This window comes from Tamandua tetradactyla, chromosome 12 (assembly GCF_023851605.1).
Source record: "Tamandua tetradactyla isolate mTamTet1 chromosome 12, mTamTet1.pri, whole genome shotgun sequence".
Lineage (NCBI taxonomy): Eukaryota > Metazoa > Chordata > Mammalia > Pilosa > Myrmecophagidae > Tamandua > Tamandua tetradactyla.
The window spans coordinates 57157539-57173046 of NC_135338.1; positions in this window are offsets into that span (position 1 = coordinate 57157539).

Here is a 15508-nt window from a genome sequence, read left to right on the forward strand (position 1 = left end):
CACCCACCACCAGCTGACTGCCATCCCTCCACGTCCAAAGCCCTTGACTGGAATTCCCAGAGGACCATTCTCAGCTCTGGCGAGCAGAGGTCAGGGTGTGAAGAACTTTACAAACCTACCCACCATCAATGACTAAAGTCAGAGCAGTTTTCCAGAGAAGGGGACTCAAGGAAGAGCACTTCTCTCGCATTTCTACTGCATAACAGGAATGCACTTGATACAGTTTAATATACATTAGAATGCAAATTGCATTCAAAGCAGACCTCTCAAATTTGAACCTGGCTCCACTTGCTGACCTTGGATAAGTTGTACCTCAGCAGTGGGCTCCCTGTCACTGGAAGTATTCAAGCCAACAAATATTGACCAACTGCATTTGGCTGACATTCATTGGCCATTTGCTCTATGCTAAACACAGTATAATCGTTCCATATGAATTAACTCCATTAATCTTCACAACTGCTAAGATGAGGAAACTGAGGCACAAGAAGATCAAGTAACTTCTCTTTATCAGTCAGCTAATATTCAGTATTTAGGGAAATGCAAATAAAATCGTACCACTTCACATTTATCAGATTGGCAAAATAAGAAAGGTGGGTAATATTAAGTTCAGGTACAGATATGACCAAACTAGAACTCTCATGTGCGCTTATTGAAACAGCATTTTGGAGAGCAGCCTGTTGGCATTTATACTGGATGTGTATATTCACTGACCCTGCAATTCCGCCTTCACATTTGCACCCTAGAGAAACTCTTTTATTGTTATCTAATATATTTAAAGATATTAGCTGCACTGTTGTTTATAGGAGCAAAGAACTAAAAGCAAACTAGGCTTCCATCACTGGGGGTGTGGAAAATAAATGCAGTGTACACATCTGCATAGATTTCAAAAACATAATGTGAAGCAAAAATAAAAAAAATTTGAAGGAAACAGAGCATAATTTATTATGCTTTTTGTAAACGTTGCACATATATTCCCCCAAACAGTGCCACATAGTATATTCATCTTGAGATGTATGAGTAAATAAATGTTTGCAAGGACATACAATTCTTAAGAATGGATGTATATGAAAGGAGAGGAGAACTAGACTGGGCAATAGAGAATAAAGGGGAAGAAGTTAAAAAGAAACAAAGTGGAATAAAATGAAATGAAATGAAACCAGGAGCCACCTTGCTAACTCAGCTTCCCAGGGTGTTTGAGAATCACCCTGGACAGATGCAAGGAATAGCTGCAGAGACCAGAGCAGTCTTTCTGACTGGGAAGATGAGTCCTAGCATCTCAGGGGGTTCCCACCCTCTTCACCCCACCCCCGACTCTAAGTCTCCTCTGAAGAAGACACTTCCAAATCTTCTTGCTATAGTCAGGGAATGCATCTAGTTATTTTCTGTCCTTTCCTACACTTGGAATATTTGGCAGTTTAACAAACACTTAGAAATCTACAAGCTATTTAAGCAAGAATGGAAACTGCTCATATTTCACATTTTATTTCTCCCCAGAAGGGCTGCTAGGAGTAGGGCCCTGGAAGGGAAAATGATCATTTGAAAAGACCCTTTGGAGAGCTTTGTGCTACTTCCCCTTCAGGGACCCTTAGGACAATCTGCCTTCACCCTGTTCTCTTACCCCCAGGAACCAAAGCACGGCTCTGCCCCGGCACCACAGCATTGTATCCACCCCCGTGTCATGGCTGGTGGAAACTGAGGGGCAGAATGGGGACAGTAATCTGCCCAGCAAGAAGTTAACTCGGCTTTTACAGTCCTCCATGCCAGGGAGCTGATGATTCCAATTGAGTGAAACCAAGGCCTGACCACAAGGACTTTCAAGTCGCAGATGGAGACTCCCAAATGGCAGGGCTGGGCATGCTCAGGGCTGGAGGGGATGGAGCTTGATCCAAACCAGAGGGCTCAGGAGGGCTTTCCGGAGGAGGTGGTGCTTGAGCAGGGGGGAATTCCAAGCAGACTGTAAGTGCAGGAGGGGCCATTTGGTGTTGCTGACACATCAAGTCAGGCAGGAAATGGTAGGAGAAATGAGGAGGTAGAAACCAGGCGCCTTCCTCAATGGAACTCAGTGGAACTCAGGAAGCAGTACCAGCATCCCTGTGAGTAGGCCAATGCAGAGTCTTGTAGGGACGGGACTCTTGTTTTCAGCTTCCTCTCTGTGGAGCAGACCTGGGAGGGGGTGGTTGGGATGCTGTGATGCCCCAGGCTATGCACCCACTGGTGATGTTCTGTTCGCTTGCCCATATCCTCATTACTGTCTAAGCTCTGTGAGGGCAGCAAAACTGGGGGGCCCATTTACTCCTTCCTTAAAGCAGCTTTCAGGACAGAGAGGATATTCATAAAATGTTTGTTGAAGGGATAAATAATTTCTGAGTTTTGAGTAGGATCATGTTTTAACCATTTCTGAATACTAACATACCCTTATCTTGGACTTGGTGGTATTAATAGCTGAATAGAAGAAAGAGCTAAACACACACAGTGATGTGGCTAAATTAGGGGTGGAGTGGACGCTCAGTGCAAGGTAATTATTGATCACACTTCAATGAGACCTCTGAGTCCAGCCCAACATCTCAAAAAAGTCTAGAACAAGAGGCCTCTTGGTCATTCTCCTAGATTTGGTGGCAGTGTCTCTCATCACCCAGCCTGTGTACCCTCTGCCACAGAACTTCCTGGGGTGCTGGCTAAGGACGTGTGTGTCCAAGCTCCACCCTAAGCTTCTGACTCAGACTTGCTGTGCATGGAAACTGGATTTTCACATGCTGAACAAGACTTCAGGTGGCCCTGTGCTTCCAGAAGTTTTACAATCCCGAATGTGAGTCCCTAAGAAAGGGGAGGACAGTTTCCGGCTGCTTCTTAGATTGGGCACTGCCACACTAACAAACAGGAAACTCACAAGCCAGGAAATGCACCCTTTATTCCCAAGATTGACCTCCACCAGGTGTTAGCTATTGAGGGTGAGCTGGGCGGAGGACCTGCAGAGAGGGTGAGCTGGGCAATGGACCTGCAGAGAGGGTGAGCTGGGCAATGGACCTGCAGAGAGGGTGAGCTGGACAGAGGACATGCAGAGAGGGTGAGCTGGGTAGAGGACCTGCAGAGAGGGAGAGCAGACATTCTGGTCTTCCCAAGACTGGGGAGTGTCTGGGATCCTGGCAGATGGCGAAGCCAGAATTCAAAGCCTGTCTTTGACAGCTGGATAAATAAATTCAAAAAAAAAAAAAAATACTCATTATAATCCCTTAGCTGGAAAATGCTTAGTATAGTCTTCCATAGCTAAAAATGCTGTTTGGTATAATCACTTCACTCAAGCAGCCTTGAATTATTTTAAGCATAAAAAGCCCTTGTTTAAATAGTTTGCTGTAGGAAATATAAGGGAAGCTTACTCTCTGTTCTCAGAAACCCTCCCTTGCTTTGCTTGCAGGAATGAAACATACAAACAAATATCAGAACCTTCCTCTTCCTGAAGGACAAGATCAAAGACCTGAATCGTCACCAAAGAGAGAAGGGCTCCCAGATAATAGGCTGTGCTGATCAAGCAAAATGAAGCAAGCAACCGTTACTCAATTCTAATAAATCCTGTGATTTTTACTTAGTTTTTAATTTTTTTTCCTGCTTTCTTCTGGACCTTTGCCATTCCTTTTTATCTGTTTGGAGTTATAAAAGCCCAAACCACCCTTCCTCTCCAAACTGGTCTTGGAAAGTTTTTCTTCCAGTTCCTTGATGATGCATCTTCAACAAACTCACCTTCTCACCAAAATAGACTTATTTCTGTGTTTGATTCAGAATCAGGAGGGCCTGACAACTTAAGACCTGTTTTCTGACAGTAACAGCTTCTCCACACAGAAACCAGTGCTTCTGAAACTGGAACCCACATCAGAATCACCTGAAGGAGTGTGGTACTGAAGACCATTAGACCTGTGTGATGGTTTAAAGCTGTATGTATCTTGGAAAAACATGTATTAAATCTAATCCATTCCTGTGTGAGCCCACTGTAAGCAGGACCTTTTGATGAGGCTTCTTCAGTTAAGGTGTGACCCACCTCAATCAGCATGGGTTTTAATCCCATTACTGAAGGCCTTTATAAGAAAATGGAATTTAGACAAAGAGAGAGAAGGCCATGGAAACAAGAAGCTGAAATCAAGTAAACCTGAAAGAGATAGACAGACCAGCAGACACCGCCATGTGCCTTGTCATATGACAGAGGAGCCAAGGATCGCTGGTAGCTGGTCTTCAGAAGAAAGCATTGCCATGATGATGTCTTGATTTGAATATTTTCCTGGCCTCAAAACTTGGAGCAAATTAATCCCCATTGTTTAGCCTGTTTCATGGTATTTTCTTTGAACAGCCTTGGAAACTAAGACAACCTGAAATCCCCAAACTCTTTTTTCCAAACATTTTCTTATTTCCACTGCTGGACCTTTGACTTGATGGGTTGATGGAACCAACACATAGCCTTGCTTCTCCACAGCCATCCCAGCCTCTGAAAACTGGAGTGTGCATGGCCTGGAGCCAGGAGTTCTCTGATTAAATAGAAAGCCCCCTATTCCAATGTAAGGTAGTCATGAATAAACCAGAAAAATGTCAACTTAGAATAGTGATATTTAACTTTTTGCTGGGCATAGACTCTTCTGAGAGACTTATAAAAATGACGTTCCTCTACCCAGGAAAACAATCATTCCCACAAACACCCCAAGTGCTACATATAATGTAAGGAGGACAGCATGGACTTTCTGAAGCCCATTCCTGGTCTCTGCACCCCCAGTTAAGAATCTTTGCCTTAAGGCAGAGAACCAAAAGGGAACAGAAGCCAGAGCAAATGATCTCTCCAGGTCCAGCCCCTCCTCCATGGAGTGAGCTTCCATGAGCATAGCTCTGATCCTGTGATTTCCTGTTCAGAGACCCTTCAGGGCGCCACTGCCTAGAGAACAGAGGCCCATCTTTAGCCAGGTGTGCAAGACCCTCCTGCACTGGCAGACCCCCAGTCAGTGCCCAGTGCCCAGCAGCTTCCCCTGAGAAGACTAAAAGCCACCCTTTGGCCCCAAAGAAATTTGACTTTCTGCTAGTTTTAAATATGCAAATGTCCCAGGAAAGGAGCAATAACCAAAGCTGTCCCTAGAACAGGTTCAATGTTACAAAATTTTATGAGAGTTAGGAATTTGGAGCTGATTACAAGGAGGAAAGAAGGTATCATTTATTTCCAGCTGTTTTGGTCCCTGTGAAAAATCCCAAGTCCCTTGTTCTTGTCCATATGAGCTTACATGCTAGTGGTTTCATTTCTATGGGATATATTCCCAGGAATGGGATTGCTAGACCAAGATTCACATGAATTTTTAATTTTAACAGATGTTGACTGATTGCTTTCCTGAAAGGTTATAATAACTCATGTTTCTACCCACTGTGTATGAGAGAGCCTTTTTTTCACCTCACACATCCTTTCCAGCAATAGATATCACTGTCTTAAATATTTGACAGGCTTTGTGGAATAAAGCGATATGTCATCATTATCTTAATTCATATTTCCCCTTACTGGGGTATTTTCCTATAATTTTTTTACCATTTATACTTGTTGTTGTACATATTACTTATTCATATCTTCAGCCTTTATTCTATTATATGTTGTTGGTCCTTATCAAACTGCAAAACACTGTATGTATACTGTTTATATCATGATTGTTATCTGAGCCACAATTATTTTTTTCAAATCTAACATTTTTCTATTTACTTTGTGAGAATGTTTGCCATGTATGCCTTTATTTTTACATCTTTAAAATTGTGAAATATAACATATATACAAAAAGCAATACATTTCAAACTACATTGTAACAAGTGGTAGTAGAACAGATTTAAGAGTTTGGTATGGGTTACAATGTCACAGTTTTAGGGTTTTCCTTTTAGTTTCTCCAAGACTCTGTAGACTAAAAAGAAAATATCAATATAGTGATTCAGTTGTTGTATTCACTTGTTAAATCCTACCTACTCTGCTATAATTCCTCCTTCTCTTTTGATCCTTCTTCCACTCTTTAGGGGTATTTGGGTTATGCCCATTCTAAGTTTTTCATGTTGGAAAGGGCTGTCAATAATATGGGATAGGGGGATAGAACTAGTTGATATTCTTGGAGAGGCTGGACCCTCTGGGTTTCAGGACTTATCTGTCCTAGGAACCCATCTTGAGGTTGTAGGTTTCTGGAAAGTGATCTTAGTGCATGAAACTTTTGTAGAATCTTAGATAGAGCCCTGGGTGCTCTTTAGGGTTAACAGGAATGGTTTTGGTTGGAGTTTGGCAAACCGTGGTAATTAGCAATATTTCGCTAAAGCGTGTATAAGAGTAGCCTCCAGAATAGCCTCTCAACTCTATTTGAATTCTTTCAGCCACTAATACCTTATTTTTTACCCTTTTTTCTCCCTTTTCATCAGGAAGACATTGTTGATTCCACTGTGCCAGGGACAGGCTCATCCTTGGGAGTCATTTCCCACATTGCCAGGGAGACTTTCACCCCTGGATGTCATGTCCCACGTAGAGGAGAGGGTAATTATTTTACTTGCAGAGTTGGGACTAGAGAGAGAGGTCATACCTGAGCAATGAAACAGGTCCTCTGGAAGTAACTCTTATTCAAAACTATAGGTAGGCTGTGCTTCTCTGCTTCATAAATAAGCTTCACAAGAGAAAGCCTGAGATCAAGGGCTTGGCCTATTGGCTTGGAAGTGCCTAATGTTTAAGGCAGTATCAGGGGTATCCTCAGTGGTAAAGTTTAATAGTTCCATACTTTTTCTCTGTTCCTCAAGAGACTTTGCCAATACATTGTTTTTGGTGGGGTTGGGGGTGGGTGCGCATGGTCTGGGAATCGAACCCGGGTCTTCTTCATGGAAGGCAAGCAATCTACCACTGAACCACCCATGCACCCTGCCAATACATTTTAATTAACTGTCCAGCACACTCTGGAATGTATCCAGGCATTATATTAAGCTATACAGCATCACAAGCCCTCATTCCCATTCTGGGCTCCATGTGCTTGGTGGGTTATTTAAATGAGCCATCCAGACAGGTTGAGTTAGATTATGTGCAGAAAATTTAGGTTTTTGGACAAAACAAACCTCTCTTCCTTTGGTCTCATAGAGTAAATTAAGTTCTAAAATACAGACAATGTCTTCCTTACCCCTGTATTCTGATTTACTTTAGTCCAACCAAACTGGCTTCATTCTTATCTCTAATTGAAGCCTGATCTCTTTTTCAAATTCTTCTAACAGTTGTTGCATGTGGCGATGCTGACCTTCAGACCTGGAGAACTCCTACTCTGAGTCTTAAGTGTCACACAGGTACCAAAAGTTCCAAAGAAATACCAGGTTATACACATACAGCACAGGATCTGAAAATCTAGAAATTACAATTACAGCTCTGGACTTCACGGGACTGCTGTAAGAGTTTATATGAGCTTATAGAATTTTTATAAACCCAAATATGTCAACATTTTTTTTTATAGCTTCTAGCTTTCTGGACATCTAGGTTTTCCCCACCCCTAGATTGTATACAATAGTTTATCTTGTAAAATATTAACTTTTTTTTTTTAACATGTCTGCAATCTAAATTATTCTTATCATCCAAGATACTGAGTGATTTAAACACTATTTCTTCCAAAGTGGATAACCAGTTGGGCCAGCTCCATTTGTTCTGTAATCTACTTTCCTTACTATATTGAAGTAACATGTTTATTTTATAGTAAATCTCATAGTAAGTGGGACTCATTTCTGTGTGCTCTATTCTTTTCCACAGATCTCTTTATGTAGTCCTAAACCTGTACCAGACTGGTTTGATAGCTGTGATTTTGCAAGATTTTCTGATTACAGATAAAGCAAATCATTAATTCTTCCTTTATATTTAAATATATATTATTTTATTCAATCACCTCAGCCCACCAAAAAAAAATACCTTTGGAATTCTAATTAAAATTCTATTTCATTTATATATTTATTTTGGCTGAACTGACATTTTTATGATGACACATCATTTTATATCTTGCCAGGTCCTTTCGTTTGATGATATTTTGATTTTATATCCCCCAATGAGATTGTACAATGTTCTTTAGTGGGTTCTGTTCTTCCTTCTAATATTTATTTCTAATATTTCAATGTTTTTAATGCTACTGCAAATGAAATATTTCTTCTCATTTCCATTTCTTAGACACATAACTGGAAGGAACAAAAGCTATTGATTTTTGTATTTTATCTTGTAATCATTTCATCTGACTAGATTCTTTTTACTGTCCACTTTATTGGAAACATTTATTATGCATAGCTTTTGAACACAGTACATGATTGGATTTTATATTTTTAACCCAGTACATAGGTCTCTGCTTTTGCATGGGAAAAGTCATCTACTTACACTTAATGTAATTGCTGACACATTTATTCTATCCTTCTAACAACTTATTTTATGTTTGTTATTTGTTTCACCCGGTTGCACTTTTCTGTTTTCTTATTTTAGCTGACATCATCAATTTTTCATTTTATTTCTTCCCATTGTTAATTTGGATGCGCTCCTGTAATTTTCCATTTTATTATTAGTTCCTATTTTTCCCTTCCATGCTCCCTTTATAAAGTATTTACTCCTCTACAAGCATTTGTAAATAAGATGTTAGCTATTGTCTTTCCCACCAAAACTACACAGTGTCACCACCAAGATGCTCTATTTCACCCAAACTTCCTCATCACTCCAGTAAATTGGATCCTGGAGATACTTCCCCCTTCTTCCTCCACTTGACCCAAATGAGGCCTTGGGGATGCTTTTGCTTTTCTCTCTTACTCTGCTTTGCCCAAATCTTAGGTTTTACTGAGACAGTTGAATATATTTTCAGTTGTAAACTGTAGACAATACTCTCTTCCTTCTGTTTCAGGAGTCTTCATTTAACAAACATATTACACAACCCCAGAAAGTATAACCTTATCCATTTATATTTACAAATCGCTACTCGCCATTGCTTTCTTCGTCATCTCTTCCTATCTCGAGGTATTTCTGTAGGTTTATTAATTATTTAATGAAAGGAATTTATTAAATACTTTTCCCAGATAAATCATGTGGGTATATATATCTGGTGAAGGAAATCTCTGGCTGAGTCTAGGATTTGGAAATTCAGTCCCGTTTACGCAGCTGTCTGTAGGTGATATTCCACTGTCTTCGGTCTTCTTGTTAATATAGAGTTGAAGTCCAGTGTCAACATGATTCTTTCTCCTTTGTAGGTAATTTCCTTATCTCTGCCAGGAAGCATGTAAGATTTACTCTTTATCTTCAGAGTTTGGGGATTTTTTCAGGATATACCTAATTTTATGCCATTTCTTATTAAAACAGCCTGGAACTGGGTGAAAATTTTCAATCCACAGACTCAGGCTTTTGTTTGTTTGCTTGTGTGACTCAAGATAATTGTCTTCTATTATTTGTTCACTGATAGTCTTATTTCTACCTGCCCTCTTCTCATGTTCTGTTTCTGTGTTTCCTGCATCACTCCTCCTAGTTTTTATTCGCTCATGATTTCCATCAGAGATTGATTTCTCTCATGATATATAGTTTTATGAATTATCATCTGAGGTCAATACTTAATAATAATTATTATCATTTGAAGTTTGAGCTGTTTCTTGTATTTGAAACTTTGGACCACTAATTTGGATCTCAACCATGACTAAAATCTCCCGTTCATTTAGTTTTTAGCTAGGGCACATTTTTCAGTTCAAGATAATTTTCTTTGTATATTACCTTAACCCCTTCACATGACTCTATTGTTTTTATTCAAATCCTTGCCTGTCTCCACCAACCACTCCATTTCAAAGGACCTTTGTTCTGTGGCTCATGACTTGCCTCCCTCTGGCTCTGGGCATCCTTAGGTAGGTTTCATTGTTGTTATTGCTCTCTCTTCAGGACACAGGTCAAGTCTGTTTGTTGATGTGTTCTAAGCAGAAGTTTTGCAGGTGAGCAGGTAGAGCTGGTAGTAAGTGGTGGGCAGCCACCTGCTGAGTCCCTGGTTAGAAGAAACCTCTCTGCTCTCAAATCTTCTCGTGTTATCCAGGCATCAAGGGCAGAGAGAACTTAGTCCATTCTTTCATCAACTTCTCCACCTGTGATATCTGTGGTAGTTTGAAGGGCCTTAAGTACCCCAGAAAAGGCCATATTCTTTAAATCCATTTCTGAGGGGGCAGACTTATTGTAGTTGGAAATTTTGATTGGGTTATTTCCATTGAGATGTGGCCCACCTCATTCAAAGTGGGTCTTAATCCTCTCACTGGAGTCTTTTGTAAGAGGATAAATGACACGCAGAAGCATAGAGATGAGATTATGAGAAGATCATAGAAAAAAGCCCCAGAGGGGCTGAAAGACAAGGAAATACCCACAGCAGCTGAGGAAGGAAGCCACTGAGGCCAGAGGCTGGAAACAACTGGGAGCCAGGAGAGAAGGGCCATGGATTGCCAGCGGCTTTTCTTCAGGATGAAAGTATCCTCCAGTTGATGCCTTAATTTGGACATTTTTGCAGTCTTAGAATTGTAACTTGTAAACTAATAAACCCTATTGTTAAAAGTCAGTGCATTTCTGGTATTTTGCATTTCATCAGCTTTAGCAAGCAAAAACAATGTTCAAGAGGACCAAGCCCACCCATGTGGGTGAATGTTGGTCTTTCTTTCCACCTCCACCCCCCACCAAGGTCCTTCTATATCTGAAGCCCAAGTTCTTTCTAGGGTCTTAAAACACCCAGTCCGCACATTAGGACTTCCAGAAGCTGATTTCTGGGTCTTTGCTCAACTCCACAGAGAATAAAGTTGTTTTTTTTTTTGTTTGTTTGTTTTTTAATTTTTTTATTAATCAAAAAAAAGAAAAGAAATTAACACAACATTTAGAAATCATTCCATTCTACAAATGCACTCAGTAATTCTTAGTATCATCACATAGATGTATGATCATCATTTCTTAGTACATTTGCATCGATTTAGGAAAAGAACTAGCAAAACAGCAGAAAAAAATATAGAATGTTAATATAGAGAAGAGAATTAAAATAATAATACTAATAATATATATATATATATATATATATAAAGGAAAAAGAAAAAAAACAAAAACAAAAGATACAAACACACAAACAAACAAAAAACCATATTTCAGGTGCAGCTTCATTCAGTGTTCCAACATAGTTACATTACACTTAGGTATTATTGTGCTGTCCATTTTTGAGTTTTTGTATCTAGTCCTGTTGCACAGTCTGTATCCCTTCAGCTCCAATTACCCATTATCTTACCCTGTTTCTAACTCCTGCTGGTCTCTGTTACCAATGATATATTCCAAGCTGATTCTCAAATGTCGGTTCACATCAGTGGGACCTTACAGTATTTGTCCTTTAGTTTTGGGCTAGACTCACTCAGCATAATGTTCTCTAGGTCCATCCATGTTATTACATGCTTCATAAGTTTAGTCTGTCTTAAAGCTGCATAATATTCCATCGTAGGTATACGCCACAGTTTGTTTAGCCACTCGTCTGTTGATGAACATTTTGGCTGTTTCCATCTCTTTGCAATTGTAGATAATGCTGCTATAAACACTGGTGTGCAAATGTCCGTCTGTGTCTTTGCCCTTAAGTCCCTTGAGTAGATACTTAGCAGTGGTATTGCTGGGTCGTAATCCATTCTGCCATTCTATGTCTTTTGATTGGGAAATTCAGTTCATTAACTTTTAGTATTATTACTGTTTGGATAATATTTTCCTCTACCATTTTGGCTTTTGTATTATATATATATAATATCTGATTTTCCTTCTTTCTACACTTTACTCCATACCTCTCTCTTCTGTCTTTTCGTATCTGACTCTAGTGCTCCCTTTAGTATTTCTTGCAGAGCTGGTCTCTTGGTCACAAATTCTCTCAGTGACTTTTTGTCTGAAAATGTTTTAATTTCTCCTTCATTTTTGAAGGACAATTTTGCTGGATATAGGAGTCTTGGTTGGCAGTTTTTCTCTTTTAGTAATTTAAATATATCATCCCACTGTCTTCTAGCTTCCATGGTTTCTGCTGAGAAATCTACACATAGTCTTATTGGGTTTCCCTTGTATGTGACAGATTGTTTTTCTCTTGCTGCTTTCAAGATCCTCTCTTTCTCTTTGACCTCTGACATTCTAACTAGTAAGTGTCTTGGAGAATGCCTATTTGGGTCTATTCTCTTTGGGGTGCGCTGCACTTCTTGGATCTGTAAATTTAGGTCTTTCATAAGAGTTGGGAAATTTTCAGTGATAATTTCTTCCATTAGTTTTTCTCCTCCTTTTCCCTTCTCTTCTCCTTCTGGGACACCCACAACACGTATATTTGTGCGCTTCATATTGTCATTCAGTTCCCTGATCCCCTGCTCAAGTTTTTCCATTCTTTTCCCTGTAGTTTCTGTTTCTTTTTGGGATTCAGATGTTCCATCCTCCAGTTCACTAATTGTAGCTTCTGCCTCTTTAGATCTACCATTGTAGGTATCCATTGTTTTTTCCATTTTTTCTTCTTTGTCCTTCACTCCCATAAGTTCTGTGATTTGTTTTTTCAGATTTTCTATTTCTTCTTTTTGTTCAGCCCATGTCTTCTTCATGTCCTCCCTCAATTTATTGATTTGGTTTTTGAAGAATATTTCCATTTCTGTTCGTATATTCAGCATTAGTTGTCTCAGCTCCTGTATCTCATTTGAACTATTGGTTTGTTCCTTTGACTGGGCCATATCTTCAATTTTCCGAGCGTCATCCATTATTTTCTGCTGGTGTCTGGGCATCTGATCAGATTTCCCTGGGTGTGTTACGCAGCTGGTTGAAAGCTTTTTCTGTGAAATCTCTGGGCTCTGTTTTTCTTTTCCTGCCCAGTAGGTGGCGCTCGTGGCACTCGTCTGTCTGCACGGCAGTCGGCCCGGGAAACCGCGCGTGGAGGTGGGGGTCGCTGGCCGCCGCGGTTTGGGAGAGTGCCGGTCCTAATTGCCCAGCTGGCCCGAAACGCCAAGCGTGACGGGAGGGCCCCGCTATCCAACGTTCCCAGTCAGGCTGGTGAGCCACGTGCGTGGAGGGGACCCCAGTCGCCAGCCGCCCCGGCCGGGAAAACGCGCGCCCCTCGGGTAGCTCACCGCAGCAGATTCTCCCTGCCCGTTCAGCTGTTCCAGAATGGGGTACGCTGTCTTTTTGGTCTCTGTCGTGACTCCGGGAGCTGTTTCGTATTGTTTCTGTTTCTTTAGTTGCTTTTCTGGAGGAGGAACTAAGACCCGGGCGTCTTACTAAGCCGCCATCTTCTCCGGAAGTCCGAGAATAAAGTTTTATACTTAAAATTTCCACAAAGCCCAGGTCCCCACTGGGGCCTGACTGCTCCTGAGCGCCCCTCCTCCCCAGGCAAGGGAAATGCAATGGAGAAGGAAGGAAAGAGCCATAGTCAAGTCACATATTTCCAGGCTGTCTCGCTTCATCACTGAGTAGTCAATATTAGAAGGTGGGAGGAGCTCACCGACAAGGAGAAGTGTTTTACAATTCCTCAGGATGTGAAGGAGGGTAGGACTTATATTTATTGAGTACCTACTATGTACCAGTCAGACACTGATAGCTTTGTACATTATCTCATTTAAAACTCTCATCAGCCCTAGAATTAGATACACTTATCCCCGCTCATAGATGAAAAAACAGAGACTCATGAAGATTCAGTATTTGGTTCAAGGTCAAACAGCTAGTAAGTGGCAGAGATGGGATTGAAAGCCAAGTCTGCCTTATTCAAAGGGTTGTGATCTTGGGACTACATCGTGCCGAGCACAGACGCTTTCTTTAAATGAAAAAAAAAACTCTGTCCAAGAGTGTCTGCTTATTTCATAAGATTTTATAACATTCACTTCTCCCTGTGGTGACACTACTTGGAATGAACTTGCTATTCCTGAGCAGAGGTGGAATTCATTTTCCAACTCTAGAATCTGCCAGAACTAAGAATAGGCCAGGGATGATCTATGTATTTAGTAACACCCTGAGCCGGGAGCACCCGCCTGGGGAAGCATCACCTTGGCTGATGGAATAAGACTGGAGATGGAGGCAGAGAGAGGACTGCGGTCCTCTGTGCCTAGGCAGGACTTGACTCTCAAAGATACCAGGCAGACACGCATATGTGCACAAAGACTTGCTCACACATGTGTGCAACACATGCATGCACACACACGTATGCACACACACATATGCACATACTTGCATGCACACCTGCACACATAGAGTTTAATACCTTCTCCAACTCAAATGTATGCTGGACTCATTCACATGGGGGCAAAGAATAAGAATTTCTTAGTTAATGGCTTTATAACAAATAATAAAAAAAACCTACAGTCTTGTTTTTCTTTGATTTTTTACACTGCACAAACAACTTCATGCTACCAATAAAAGAAATGAGAAAGAAGGGGGGGAAATTTCACCCAGAATCCCACTAGTCCAAGGTAGTACACTGTTTTAATCCTTCCATGTTCATTCACAGTCCTTATTAAGGAAGATATTTTCATAAAACTCTAATCTTTTTGTCATTTAGTCTTTTCCCATGTTGCAACATTATTTTCAGGGTTGTCATTGTTATCAGCAAAAGTCTATTTCCCTGGGTGGAAATTTCATGATTTACCTTGTTACATAAATATCCCTATTGTTGTATCTTTTTAGTTGTTTGCAAATTTTTGCCACAATAAATAACAGTACAGAAAACATTTTCACAGAGACAGACTCTACTGCTTGGGGAGTAGTTCTTAGGGAGAGATGGATGGATGGATGGGTGAATCGGGAGAAGTTGGGCTAGACATATGTAGTGTGAAGTTCGTCTCTGTGGAATCCTTAGGACAACCCAGAGAGGTAGATGCTCCCCCCGGAAGAGCTAGAGGCAGCGAGGTGCCCTGAGCCGGAGGGTGCGAGCAAGCCCCCCTCACCTTACCCCACTTCAGTCAGAGCCTTGTTTTCATCATTTATATGCTCAACTTCCGCAATCAATTTCGTTTCAATAAAGAGTGGCAGTGCTAAAAATCAGAAGTTAGGATTTCATAAAAATATTCCTATCCAATTCCTATTTGTTCATCCGTGCATATTGCCATTCATTCAATCATTCATTCATTCATCAAGATCCATAATATACCAAGAGCTCTGCTATTCACCAAAGGTAAAATATATGAACACTTAATTCCTATGTTATAGGGCTCATAATTTAGTAGGAGAGCGATGCTCTAATAGCAGTGATGATAATAATGCTGATGAAAAAGCTCACATCTGTTAAGCTTTTCTTAGTCACTAAGCGCTTTCTATAAATTATCTCATTTAATTTTACCAGATTCCCATTTTACAGATGAGAGTGCCACTAAAGGTCAGGTTAAAGTTCACACGGCTAATAAATGCCCTGCTGGATTCAAACTGGCTCTCTCTGCCCAGACCAGACCTTCCTACCACCACACAACCACGCATCTCTTAAAGAGATGACTTGTCCAACCAAGTGATAACTGCAGTGGAGTCAAATCATTAGCTAGGAGAGCCTAAGAG